The sequence below is a fragment of the Sinohyriopsis cumingii genome, chromosome 2, assembly GCF_028554795.1.
Source record: "Sinohyriopsis cumingii isolate HCF-2022 chromosome 2, ASM2855479v2, whole genome shotgun sequence".
NCBI classification, from domain to species: Eukaryota; Metazoa; Mollusca; class Bivalvia; order Unionida; family Unionidae; genus Sinohyriopsis; species Sinohyriopsis cumingii.
In genome coordinates, this window is record NC_142962.1 from 144,796,140 (window position 1) to 144,811,454 (window position 15,315).

The 15,315-nt window shown below is 37.0% G+C and overlaps 1 non-coding gene across 1 annotated transcript; it reads right to left on the bottom strand.

Annotated features, from left to right (window-relative positions):
• Window positions 1–12,991: 12,991 nt before the first annotated feature.
• On the bottom strand, window positions 12,992–13,063 carry Trnae-cuc (transfer RNA glutamic acid (anticodon CUC)). Its single transcript has one exon. It is a non-coding gene; the product is annotated as a tRNA-Glu (tRNA).
• Window positions 13,064–15,315: the final 2,252 nt, after the last annotated feature.

A 15,315-nucleotide genomic window follows, 5' to 3' on the forward strand; every position in this document is an offset into this window, starting at 1 on the left:
TGCCGCAAAATCCCTTGCTTCACTCTCTCCGTTTGTGATTGAGAAAACAATTACAGGTTTGATTGGTACGCCAAAGAGCGTCAAAAAAATGAAATCGGGTTGCCTTCTCGTGGAATGTGAGCGACGAGGTCAGTCAGACAATATCGGGAAAATAAAAACTTTCTTCGATATTCCAGTGGCCTCATTCGCTCACACCACACTTAATACGTCCAAAGGCGTGATTCGCTGTCGTGACTTGGCTGGAGTCACCGACGCAGATATCATCGAAGGAATGAAAAGTGAAGGTGTCACTGCAGTCCGTCGAATACGTATCAAACGTAATAATGACCTGCAGGACACCAACACCATTGTACTCACCTTCAACAAGCCAACTGTACCCAAAGTGGTCAAAGTTGGCTTCTTGCAAGTGTAGGTTGACATCTACATTCCAAACCCCCTTCGATGTTACAAATGTCAAAAATACGGCCACGAAGACCGCTGCTCTAAAACCCAAATATGTGGCCGATGCGGAGAAAATTCTCATCAGGAAGCTGACTGTAGAGCAACTCCGCATTGTGTCAACTGTGGAAAAGAGCACCACGCAAATTCCAAGGATTGCGATACCTGGAAACAGGAGAAGGAAATTCAGAGGGTAAAATACACAAATAATATTCCCTATCCAGAAGCCAGAAAACTTGTACAGGCGAAAACAGCCCATCCTGGCCCATCCTTCTCCACTGTAGTGAAGAGCAATCCTAAAACAACGAAGGACGCTCAAACACAAACAGAAGCACCCGATTCAACACCAAGCTCAAACACCCCTCATTACCAATCACAGAGAAACACGACATCTACACAAACTACATTCAGCAATACCCAACAAACTAAATCACCAAAAAACAAAAATAAATCTCATGGAAACAGGCAACAAAAGGGGTCAGATGACCCCATCAAACTTTATAACAGGTTTGGAGACATCGAGAGCATGGATGCAGAAGAATCTGCTCCATGCGCTCAAGGGAACTCCAGACCTACAAACAAAAAATTCACCCCCGTACTTCCTCCAGAGAAATAACAAAACAAATTCCCTCTGCGAAAGGTCTAACCTAGCTCCACAATCTTTAATTTAAATTTATAATGAAAAACACTATCATACAATGGAATTGTCGAGGACTTAAAGCAAATTACAATGATCTTCTCCTGCTTTTAAACGAACATAATCCTGCGGTACTATGCCTTCAAGAAACCTTCTTGAAAGATACGGACAACATCACATTTAAAAACTACTCCCTGTTTAACACCTGCTCTCCAAATGTTGATAGGGCATCAGGAGGAGTTTCTGTTATTGTGAACAACAGAGCTCCTCATAGTTTCATTCTTTTAAACACCAATTTACAAGCCATTGCTGTAAGCGTCACTCTACATCGAGTGATTACATTTTGCTCTATTTATTTACCACCAAACACTAACCTAGTACCAAACGAACTCGATAATCTTGTTCAACAGCTTTCCGCACCCTTTGTTTTACTCGGGGATTTTAATGCCCATAACATTTTATGGGGATCGAATCATGTAAGTGACAGAGGTCACAAAGTTGAAGACTTTGTTTCTAGACACGATCTGTGTCTATATAATACCAAAACACCTACATATTTACACCCAGGCACGGGTAAATACACATGCATCGATTTGACAATTTGTTCTCCTTCGCTGCTTTTGGACTATGAATGGTAGGTCGCTGATGACCTTCATAGCAGAGATCACTTCCCAATCTCCCTTGTAAATCAGAACTCTACAATTGATGAAGTAATTCCACAATGGAATTTAAAGAAGGCCGACTGGGCCATATTCGAAACACTCTGTAAAACCAGGCTGAATGAGGATACAGTTTTCAATGTTAACGACCCCATTCAGCATTTTACATCTATTTTAACCGACATTGCAGAAGAATCTATCCCCAAGTCCTCAGCAAACTGTAAAAGAACCCTAAAACCTTGGCACACTAAGGAATGTAAGGAAGCCATACGGCAACGCCGAGAAGCCTTGAAAAAATTTAACAATCATCCGACGCCCGAGAATTTAAGTAAATATCGTATTCTCCGGGCCAAAGCTCGCCGCACAATCAAAGAAAGTAAACGAGCTTCATGGATGAAATATGTTTCCTCTTTAAACTCTCGTTCCTCAATTAAGAAAGTTTGGGACACGATCCGAAAAATAAACGGAAAGAGAAAACACAATTCTTTCCGACATCTAAAAGTGAACAATAACAATCTTAGCTCAAAACGTGACATAGCAAATGTTCTTGCTGATGCATTCTCTAAAAATTCGTCATCATCTAATTATTCCGAAGCCTTCCAAAAATTGAAAACTCAAAAAGAAAAGTCACGTCTAAAATTCACATCCAACAACTCGGAAAGCTACAACCAGCTGTTTTCACTATCAGAACTTATGGAGGCTTTAGACAAGGCCCATGATACTTCCGCTGGGCCTGACAAAATACATTACCAGTTTTTAAAACATCTTCCAGAATCATCTTTAACATCTCTTTTAAAACTCTTCAATGATTTATGGATTACTGGTAACCTACCTAAAATATGGAAAGAAGCAACAGTAATACCAGTTCCCAAACCCGGTAAAGATAGTGAAGATCCTACCAACTATCGACCTATTGCACTCACAAGCTGCATGTGCAAAACAATGGAACGAATGATCAATTCTCGGCTTGTATGGTACCTGGAAACTAACAATTTAATATCTCCTTTCCAAAGTGGCTTTCGTTATGGACGGAGCACCAACGATCATCTGGTTAGACTAGAAACATTCATTCGCGATGCATTTATCAAGAAAGAACATTTAGTAGCGGTTTTCTTTGATTTAGAAAAGGCCTATGACACAACATGGAACTACGGGATACTAAAAGACCTGCACGATCTAGGTCTAAAAGGCCGTCTGCCCTCTTTCATATCCAACTTCCTCTCCGACAGAGAATTCAAGGTACGAGTGGGCTGTACTCTCTCAGATTTGCACGAGCAAGAGATGGGTGTGCCCCAGGGCAGTATTTTATCTGTGACACTTTTCAATATCAAAATTAATAACATCACCAAGTGTTTGACTCCTGGTGTGGATTGCTCACTATATGTTGATGATTTTCTCATATGTTATCGGTCAAAGCACGTGCATACAATTGAAAGACAACTACAGCAAAATATCAACAAGATTCAAAATTGGGCTAGTACGAACGGTTTCAAATTCTCGAAATTAAAAACGGTATGTATGCATTTCTGTCAATTATGACGACACCACGATGAACCTAAACTCACGCTGGACGGAACACCTATTCCAGTTGTTGAGGAAACAAAATTTTTGGGTATTATCTTTGACAGAAAACTGACCTTTATTCCACACCTAAAGAACTTGAAAGTTAAATGCTTTAAAGCACTTAACCTACTTAAAGTAGTAGCGCACACTGACTGGGGTGCTGATAGAAAAGTCATCCTGAATTTATATAGAACGTTTATTCGCTCCAAACTAGACTATGGTTGCGTTGTGTATGGTTCTGCCAGAAAATCGTATCTTAAAATGCTTGATCCAATTCATCATCAGGGAATAAGACTGGCTCTGGGAGCATTTAAAACATCCCCGTGTGAAAGCCTCCTAGCTGAGGCGAATGAACCACCGTTATCGCATCGTAGAGAAATGCTTTCCGCAAATTTTGCTCTCAAATTAAAATCAAACCCTCTGAATCCTGCTTTTTCGGCTGTTTTTCAACCCAAATACAAAACTTTATACGAAAATAAACCAAACGCCATACCTTCCTTTGGCATTCGAATATCATCTAGCCTTGACACAAGAAATATAGATCTTTCAAAAATTCAGAAAACATCCATCTCCGAAACACCACCCTGGCTAATTAAACAACCAAAAGTACGTTTTACGCTACACGATGGAAAAAATCCGAAACAAACCCTTCTATCTTCCACAACTCTTACCATGAACTCCTCACAGAATTTAAAAACTACACCAGAATTTACACTGATGGATCAAAGGATGAGGAAAAGGCTGCTGCAGCCTTTGTTTGTGGAAATCACACAACGCAAGTTCGCTTACCAAATGGAGCATCAATTTTTACAGCCGAAATCAGAGCAATAGACCTTGCTCTGCAACATATAGAAAAGAACCGTATTTTAAACTGTATCATCTTATCCGACTCGCTATCAGTACTCCAGTCACTACACAATAGAAAACTGGAGAACCCATTATTGAAAAACATACTCGTCAAAAATACCGAGCTGAGTGTCTCCCACAATATAATATACTGTTGGTTACCTAGCCACATTGGTATTAAAGGTAACGAAAAAGCAGATCGCGCTGCTAAAATGGCCCTTTCTCAAGAACCATCTGATTTTAAAATACCATATACTGATTTTAAACCTTGTATCAGAAAGTTCTTACGTCAGAAGTGGCAGGCATCATGGAATGATGCTGTAAATAACAAACTTCATGCCATCAAGCCAACTCTAGGAGAGTGGACTCCTTCCTACAGAACCATTCGTAGGGAGGAGATAGTCATTGCAAGAATCCGAATTGGTCATACTTATATCACCCACACCCACATACTAAAAGGTGAAGACCCACCAGAGTGCGTTTCTTGCAATGAACCATTCACTGTCAAGCACTTTATGATAGAGTGCTTTGATCTACAACCTACGCGCGATCGTTATTACATTGTGCATGACATGAAAGAACTTTTTGATACTATAAACATCACTCGTATTATAGAGTTCCTGAAAGCCGTAAATATTTACCCTAAACTCTGACTTTTATGCTATCAACTTGTGCAGTTTTATGCAATATACATATACCGTCCCATTTTAATAACTATTCATCATTTTTACATCTCCCGTTGATCGGGAAGCTTTATTTTGCACCGTTATCATCTTACCGTTTTTTAATTTCTACCATTTGTTCTTTTATATCGCTGGTCGATATAGGACCTTTTATACGTTTTAAAAGATTATAGAAATAACACTTTGTTTGGCGCTAAATAGCCTAACAGTGCCGATGCGCCGTTAAAAATCAATCAATCAATCAATCAATCTTTTATATCGCTGGTCGATATAGAACCTTTTATAAGTTTTAAAAGATTATACAAGTAACACTTTGTTTGGCGCTAAATAGCCTAAAAGTGCTGATGCGCCGTTAAAAAACAAACAATCAATCAATCAATCAATCCAAGTCTTAGAAGACTTCCTAGAAGGCGGTGGCTTAACGGGTCAATCGGGGGGTAATTTTACCGACCTTAGAAATTGGCGACTTCAGGATCAATCAAAGGTAATTTTATCAACCGAGTACGGCATCTACTCAGACTACATTTAATAATACCCAACCACCGAAATCACCAAAAACTAAAAAATCTCACGGAAACAGACAACAAAAGGGGTCAGATGACCCCATCAAACAATATAACAGGTTTGGAGACATTGAGAGCATGGATGCAGAAGAAACTGCTTCATGCGCTCAAGGTAGCTCCAGACCCACAAACAAAAAATTCACCGTCGTACTTCCTCCAGAGAAATAACCATACAAATTGCCTCCGCGAAAAGTCTAACCTATGTCCACAATCTTCAATTTAAAAGGATAATGAAGAACACCATCATACAATGGAACTGTCCAGGACTTTAAGCAAATTACAATGATAATCTCCTACTTTTAAACGAAGATGATCCAGCAGTACTATGCCTTCAAGAAACATTCTTGAAAGATACGGACAACATCACATTTAAAAACTACAACCTGTTTAATCACCTACTCCCAAAATGTTGACAGGGCCTTAGGAGGAGTTTCTATTATTGTGAACAACAGAGCCCCTCATAGCGTCATTGCTTTAACCACAAATTTGCAAGCCATTGCTGTAAGCGTCACTCTTCAGCAAGTGATTACAGTTTGCTCTATTTACTTACCACCAAACACTAACCTAGTACCAAAACGAATTAGACAACCTTGTTCAACAGCTTCCCGCGCCATTTATTTTACTCTGAGATTTTAATGCCCATAACATTTTATGGGGGTCAAATCATGTAAGTGACAGAGGTCACAAAGTTGAAGACTTTATTTCTAGACACGATCTGTGTCTATATAGCACCAAAACACCAACATAATTATACCCAGGAACGGGTACATACACGTGCATCGATTTGACAATTTGTTCTCCTTCGCTGCTTTTGGACTACGACTGGAAGGTCGCTGAGGACCTTCACAGCAGTGATCACTTTCCACTATTCCTTGAAAATATTAACTCTACAATTGATGACGTAATTCCACAATGGAATATAAAGAAGCCAACTGGACTAAATTTGAAACACTCTGTAAAACTAGGCTGAATGCAGATACAGTTTTCAATGTTAATGACCCTATTCAACATTTTACATCTATTTTATTAGAGATTGCAGAAGAATCCATTCCCAAGTCCTCGCCGAATTGTAAAAGAACCCCAAAACCTTGAGTCACTAAGGAATGTAAGGAAGCCATTAGACTACGCCGAGAAGCATTGAAAAAATGTAATAATCATCCGACGCCCGAAAACATAAATATATATCATATTGTCCGGGCCAAAGCTCGCCGCACAATCAAAGAAAGTTAAAGAGCATCATGGAAGCAATATGTTTCCTCTGTAAACTCTCGTTCCTCTGTTAAGAAAGTTTGGGACACTATACGCAAAATAAACGGAAGGAGAAAACAAAACCCTCTCCGACATCTGACACTGAACAATAACAACTTTAATTCAAAACGTGACATTGCAAATGCTCTTGCTGACAGTTTCTCCGAAAATTCATCATCATCTAATTATTCAGAAGCCTTCCGTAAACTTAAAACACTAAAAGAAAAGTCACGTTTAAAATTCACATCCAACAACTCGGAAAGTTACAATCAACTGCATTCGTAGGGAGGAGGTAGTCATTGCAAGAATCCGAATTGGTCATACTTATATCACCCACACCCACATACTAAAAGGTGAAGACCCACCAGAGTGCGTTTCTTGCAATGAACCATTCACTGTCAAGCACTTTATGATAGAGTGCTTTGACCTACAACCTACGCGCGATCGTTATTACATTGTGCATGACATGAAAGAACTTTTTGATAATATAAATATCACTCGTATTATAGAGTTCTTGAAAGCTGTAAATATTTACTCTAAACTCTGACTTTTATGCTATCACCTTGTGCAGTTTTATGCAATATATGTACCGTCCCATTTTAATACCTATTCATCTTTTTTACATCTCCCGTTGATCGGGAAGCTTTATTTTGCACCGTTACCATCTTACTGTTTTTAATTTCAACCATTTGTTCTTTTATATCGCTGGTCGATATAGGACCTTTTATAAGTTTTAGAAGATTATACAAATAACACTTTGTTTGGTGCTAAATAGCCTAAACGTGCTGATGCGCCGTTAAATAAACAATCAATCAATCAATCAATCAACAATCAACTGTTTGGAGCTCAGGGAGGCTTTAGATAAGGCCCATGATACATCCACTGGGCCTGACGAAATACATTACTAGTTTTTGAAACACCTTCCAGAATCATCATTAACATCTCTTTTGAAACTCTTCAATGATTTATGGATTACTGGTAATGTACCAAAAATCTGGAAAGAAGCAACTGTAATACCAGTTCCCAAACCAGGTAAAGATAGCGAAGATCCCAACAGCTACCGACCTATTGCACTCACCAGCTGTGTGTGCAAAACAATGGAATGAATGATCAATTCTCGGCTTGTCTGGTACTTGGAAACCAATAATTTAATATCTCCTTTCCAAAGTGGCTTTCGTTATGGACGGAGCACCAACGATCATTGGTTAGACTAGAAACATTCATTCGCGATGCATTTATCAAGAAAGAACATTTAGTAGCGGTTTTCTTTGATTTAGAAAAGGCCTATGACACGACATGGAAGTACTGGATACTAAAAGACCTGCACGATCTAGGTCTAAAAGGCCGTCTGCCCTCTTTCATATCCAACTTCCTCTCAGACAGAGAATTCAAGGTACGAGTGGGCTCTACTCTCAGATTTGCACGAGCAAGAGATGGGTGTGCCCCAGGGCAGTATTTTATCTGTGACACTTTTCAATATCAAAATTAATAACATCACCAAGTGTTTGACTCCTGGTGTGGATTGCTCACTATATGTCGATGATTTTCTCATATGTTATCGGTCAAAGCACATGCATACAATTGAAAGACAACTACAGCAAAATATAAACAAGATTCAAAATTGGGCTAGTACGAACGGCTTCAAATTCTCGAAATCAAAAACGGTATGCATGCATTTCTGTCAATTATGACGACACCACGATGAACCTAAACTCACGCTGGACGGAACACCTATTCCAGTTGTTGAGGAAACAAAATTTTTGGGTATTATCTTTGACAGAAAACTGACTTTTATTCCACACCTAAAAAACTTGAAAGCCAAATGCTTTAAAGCACTTGACCTACTTAAACTAGTAGCGCACACTGACTGGGGTGCTGATAGAAAAGTCATCCTGAATTTATATAAAACGTTTATTCGCTCCAAACTAGACTATCGTTGCGTTGTGTATGGTTCAGCCCGAAAGTCATATCTTAAAATGCTTGATCCAATTCATCATCAAGGAATAAGACTGGCTCTGGGAGCATTTAAAACATCCCCGTGTGAAAGCCTTCTAGGTGAAGCGAACGAACCACCGTTATCGCATCGTAGAGAAATGCTTTCCGCACAGTATGCTCTCAAATTAAAATCAAACCCTCTGAATCCTGCTTTTTCGGCTGTTTTTCAACCCAAATACAAAACCTTATACGAAAATAAACCAAACGCCATACCTTCCTTTGGCATTAGAATATCATCCAGCCTTGACAGTACAAAAATTGATCTTTCTACAATTCAGAAAACGTCCATCTCCGAAACACCACCCTGGCTACTTAAACAACCAAAAGTACTTTTTACGCTACACGATGGAAAAAAATCGGAGACAAACCCTTCCGTCTTCCACAACTGTTATCAAGAACTTCTCACCGAATATAAAAAACTACACAAGAATTTATACCGACGGCTCAAAGGATGAGGAAAAGGCTGCTGCAGCCTTTGTTTGTGGAAATCACACAACGCAAGTTCGCTTACCAAATGGAACATCAATTTTATCAGCCGAAATCAGAGCAATGGACCTTGCTCTGCAAGATATAGCAAGCAAACGTATTTTAAACAGTATCATCTTCTCTGACTCACTATCAGTACTTCAGTCACTACACAATAGAAAACTGGAGAATCCATTATTGAAAAACATACTCGTCAAAAATACCGAGATGAGTGTCTCCCATGATATAATATACTGTTGGTTACCTAGCCATATTGGTATTAAAGGTAACGAAAAAGCTGATCGCGCTGCTAAAATGGCCCTTACTCTACAACCATCTGATTTTAAAATACCGTATACTGATTTTAAACCTAGTATCAGAAAGTCCTTACGTCAGAAGTGGCAGGCATCACGGAATGATGCTGTAAATAACAAACTTCATGCAATCAAGCCAACTCTAGGAGAATGGACTCCTTCCTACAGAACCATTCGTAGGGAAGAGATAGTCATTGCAAGAATCCGAATTGGTCATACTTATATCACCCACTCCCACATACTAAAAGGTGAAGACCCACCAGCGTGCGTTTCTTGCAATGAACCATTCACTGTCAAGCACTTTATGATAGAGTGTTTTGACCTGCAACCTACGCGCGATCGTTATTACATTGTGCATGACATGAAAGAACTTTTTGATACTATAAATATCACTCGTATTATAGAGTTCCTGAAAGCCTTAAATATTTACTCTAAACTCTAACTTTTATGCTATCACCTTGTGCAGTTTCATGCAATATATATACCGTCCCATTTTAATACCTTTTCATCTTTTTTCATTAACATAGAACATTTACATCTCCCGTTGATCGGGAAGCCTTATTTTGCACCGTTACCATCTTACCGTTTTTAATTTTAACCATTTGTTCTTTTATATCGCTGGTCGATATAGGACCTTTTATAATTTTTTAAAGGATTATACAAATAACATTTTGTTTGGCTCTAAATAGCCTAACAGTGCTGATGCGCCGTTAAAAATAAAATCAATCAATCAATCAATGCACGTGAAGGAGCGGCAGCAATCAATTTTCCTTTCCCTTGATGTGCCTAGCATCGATATTACATGACTAACACCAGACTCCATGGTAACGGTTTTTGATTCTTGTTCTTGATTTTACTAATGAAAGTGAGAAGGTCGTGATCGTTGTTGACACCAATTCGAGAAAGATCTACACTAACGTACACCGCAATTTTTTGCAAGACCAAACACTCCTTCTTTATCGTGGAATAATTTTTTCTGGTGCTTACTCATTTACTTTGAAAAATAGCATACTTGATGACCTACAACATTACTGTCTTCCTGTAACAATACTCCACAAACCCATATATCACTTGCATCTCCAGGCATTTTGAATGATTTATTAAAGTCTGAAGCCGAAAGAACCGATGCACTTTTAAGTATAGCTTTTAATGTAACAAAAACCTCCTGACATCTGTCCGACCAGCAAACATTGGTCAATACCAATAGTACCACAAAGGCAAAGTATAAAACTTATACCAAAACCAGCACCAGTACCAACACAAAGACATGATATCAAACCAAATCAACTCCAAAATTCAAATCAGCAATGAGACGTCAACATTCTTTAAAACAACACGTTGCTGTTAATCTTTTGAATATCACAGGAATAATATTCATTATGCAACTTTTTTGAAGGTATGAGACCTAAGATTGGGGATATTATCAAAAGCAGATTAATTAAATATAGGGAATACAATACAATATTATAATAAAAATAGCATTTGAGGGAGAAGAAAATACACAGAGGAGGACAAGTATGGATGGGTCTCTAATAAGGCAATTACACTAGTTATAAGGCAAGCAATCCTATACGTTCCTATAGCAATATGTGCTCTAAGAATAATGGTCAAGAAAATTATTTGAAAAATATATCACACAATTATTTTTAAAAATCTGAAGAAAAACATATGATTTGAGAAACTCTCCTCCCGTTCATGTTCCGAGTTCTTTAATAATATTTTCGAAATCAAGTAACATTCTTAACCTCTCAAAATTTTACATTTCAATTCCAAATATATATGATAAAATATACATTCTTAACCGGCTGGGATGTTATTTTTACGATAGGTTCGGATGAACTGCATTACTTAATCTCATTCTACAGCATCTAAAGCACTAAAAAAATTCATTCTGGAGCCATATAAAACGTTTCTAAACGTCGTTATTGAACTTCTAAACGTAGTTAAAAAAGAACTTCTTGAGCCTGTCTATACGTTCCTAAAGAAACGCATGAGAAGATTATCAACCCTTGAAAATGCAGAAAAATATCATTCTTGACCCTTTAAAAACAAAGAAATCCCTTTCTCTACCCTCTAAAGCATACATATAAAAAAAAATCATTATCGACCCTCTATAACGCATAAAAACATCATTCTCAACACTTTAAAAGGCATTGAAAAAACATCATTCTCGACCCTTTAAAACGCATAAAAGATTCATTCTCGACCTTCCTCAAAAGCGCATAAAACATTCTAAACCCTCTAAAACACATAAAAACATCGTCATTGACCCTCTAAAACACAAAGAAACATCATTCTCGACCCTATACCCTCTAAAACGTATTTTTAAAAAATCATTATCAACCCTCTAAAATGCATTAAAAAAAACAAGTCTCTACCCAATAAAAACGCATTTAAAAATTCTTTTTTGACCCTCTAAAATACATAAACCAACAATATTACCCCTGGAAAAGGCATAGAACACCATTCTCGGCCCCATAAAACTCATAAAGACAGCGTTCTGTATCCTCTGAACGCGAAAAAAAAGCATTCTTGAGCCTTTCTTCGCACATCATTTTCCTCTAGACACATAAAAAGTCTAGTTTTGCTCTTCTAAAGTGCATAAAACATCATTCTGGACTCCAAAACGATTTCTTGACCCGCTTAAACGCGTAAGACTGGCACAGGAAATCTAAAAGTGGCAAAAAACAAAAACCGTACTATACCATTCGTGATGTGGAAATTATTTGTGTTTGAACTCGTTCAATGCAATGTTTCCGCTTGACTCGTGAAAGTATAACAGTGCCTTTTAGTTTAACATAGCCTGATTATTCCTCTACGTCCTTAATAGTAATTAGGTCTATTTTCGTTTCAGATCTTTACATCCCGGATATAATTTTTTTTACGTAGAAAAAAAAAAAAAAAAAAAAAAAAAAAAAAAAAAAAAACGACTGTATTCACAAGACAAGGGAGATGGCGAAGAGACGCAATGATACTAATAAATGGATTAAAGAAACACTGATTTTTATTTGGATGGTTTTGGAGGTGGTTGTTTTTTGGTGGTTTTTTTTACTTTTCTTCCGCCAAATCACCTTGTGTTCATTTACAGTCACGAAACAAGGACTATACTGGATAATCTGAGTTTATTTTGGCTATATGATAGCTATAAACGGTAGTCGTCAAATATGGTATTTATATTTAGTTGGACTAAAACTAAAAACGCAGCTTTGTTGTATTTGTATTTTGGAGTTCCTGAAAGAAGTAAACATTTATTCTACGATATAACTCTTGTGCTATCACCTTGAGTATTTTTATGTAATGTATATACCGTCCTTCATACTTAATACTTTTTCATCTAAATCTTCGATATTATACAAACCATTTACAATCCCCGTTGATCGGGAAGCTTTTTACTATCTTGTCGTTTTGCTTTTAACTGCTTTTCTATCGCTGATCTGATGCTTTTTACCTCATTTAAATAATTCTAATAAATAGCCAAACAGTGCTTGTGCGCCGTAAAAATATAATCAATCAATCAATCAGCTTGAAATAAAACTTAAATAACATAGGATAAAATGTAAGCACTAAAAATAAAAATATTTTCCCAAGCGGGGAATCGAACCCCGGCCGCCGCGGTGAGAGCGCGGAATCCTAGCCACTAGACCACTTGGGAGGTTACAGATGCGTTTCAATTAATGTAATACTAACGAGAATAAATCTTTTCAATATATTGCCTACTATTAATAGCTTTAGTTTAACCACGCTAGTATGCATTACAGGTGTGTGTTTAACAGGAAACAAAAGGCTTAACGACCTACTCTTGATCATTGAGATAAATTTCTATAGAAAATAAGGAGTGTGCGACATCAGCAAACGAACGAAACTTTGTTCATTGAACGCATTTAAAAGTTAGAACTCTACCTGTTCTGTTTTAAGAATATGTGTGTAACTGAACAAAGTCTCTTATACTTGCTGGCTATATATATATAGTTGTCCATACAAGAAAGGCGACGTATACTATTTTGTTTTTGCGAACAGGATGAAGCTACGGTGGAAGCGACTACAAAAACAAAAATTTATTTAATCACCAAAGAATTTTGAAACAAAACAAACAATACACCCCAAGGCGTACTTACATTCGAAAATCGTGTATCAAAAGGAACAGAAATCATTCATTTGAACTCCCCAAAATTGAAAATTTAAAATCCTAGTATTGTTTTCAAGATGAATACATGGTGCCCCACAGTGAAGAAAGAGTTGTCGTTCGTGCATCGGATTCTGCCTACTGAGTAAGAGCGTTTTATTACAAACGGATACATGAATACCAAATACAATGCAAAGTAACGGAATGCTCACTGTTTTCTTTATTTGTGCACGTGTATCCACGCCACACCAAAAGGAAGAGCTGTTTCAGTGGAAAATTGTATTTCTTTTTCGGGGGGTGGGAAGTACTTCTTGATATAAGATGACTGCTACACACATTAAACATTCTACATTCCAATTTCGTTGGTCTATAATATCGAGAAACAGTTCGATTTGTGGTACATAGCGGACACAGTGACTACATTGCGCGAACTACATTGCGAAATGAATAATTATGAAATTTAAATGTATCGGCGCGTTATTCCAACATTTACACGTAATTATTTTCATTCTCTTGAGCACGGTTCAACATTTAGTTTTAAAGGTTAGTTATACCTACAACATCCGTTTTTGTAGACTATTGACATAGTGTAATAAAATACGAAACGCACTGTGATTGAGATCTCTTTGCATTCCGCCCTGTGACGTCACAACTGTTTTAAATATGAGTAGTACTTACGTTTGTTTACAGATTTTGAAAAGAATTTAAGAAGTATCAATGTAGCGCAACAGGGTTTTGATTTATCATACCAGTTAATGTCATTTCAAATTCTAATGCGTTTTTAAAATCAAATCAAATCAAAATCAAAATAAAATAAATGAGAATTTTAATGGTACGCCATGTGATTCTGATTTTTACCACTCTTTGTCATATAAAAGGATGTAACATATTCTGTAAAGAATTTAATATAATATAGCACCATTTTGGATCCAACTTATACAGCAAATCATTTGTCATATTAAAGGTTACAAAAGAGCTATAAAAGAATTTTATAAATATTAATGTAGCTTCTTGGATTCTCACACGAAAGTGGTTTACTTAGAATTTTTTTTTTTCATTTTCTAGAATATTTGCCTTATTATATATCATTGGAGCAAGAGAGAGAGAGAGAGAGACTTAAAAGTTCATTAAGTATTCGTAAATTTATGCGACAAAAATGAATTATAATCAAATTTCTGGAAAGAATTATTTCCTTATATTTTGTTGTATCTCTTTCCTGGGCTGTATTAAGACCAGAAAAATGTATTTCTGATGACCTAACTGATAAGGGGAAAAAAACTCTACCGATCTTACTCGATAATTATTACAATTTTATCAGCAACTAAAAATAACAAGTATTTTTATGTTATTTTCCTTTAATTATTTTATATGTATCAAATATTAGGGTGTTTTGTGGTAGTCTTGGGGTGTTTCGGGGTAGTCTTAGCGTCTTTTGGGATAGTTTTGGGGTGTCTTGGAGTCTTTAGATGGACCGGCCAATTTATATTGTTTTTTTACCTCCTGCTAAACCAATTACCAAGAACGGGTAAATATTATTATTTCTCTCATTACCAAAGAAACCGTTGTCTCAGATAAGAAAAAACATTTAATTTACCTTTTCATATTCATAATAAAATCACTGCAGACCCCCACCCCCATCTCCAAAAATTATAAGATCATCAGTAGATGAATTTGCTCTGTGTGTGTGTGTGTGTGTGTGTGTGTGTGTGTGTGTGTGTTAATTGTTGTGTACATCTCATCTGTAAACTGTATTTAATGTGAACCGATTAAGCTTACACTAT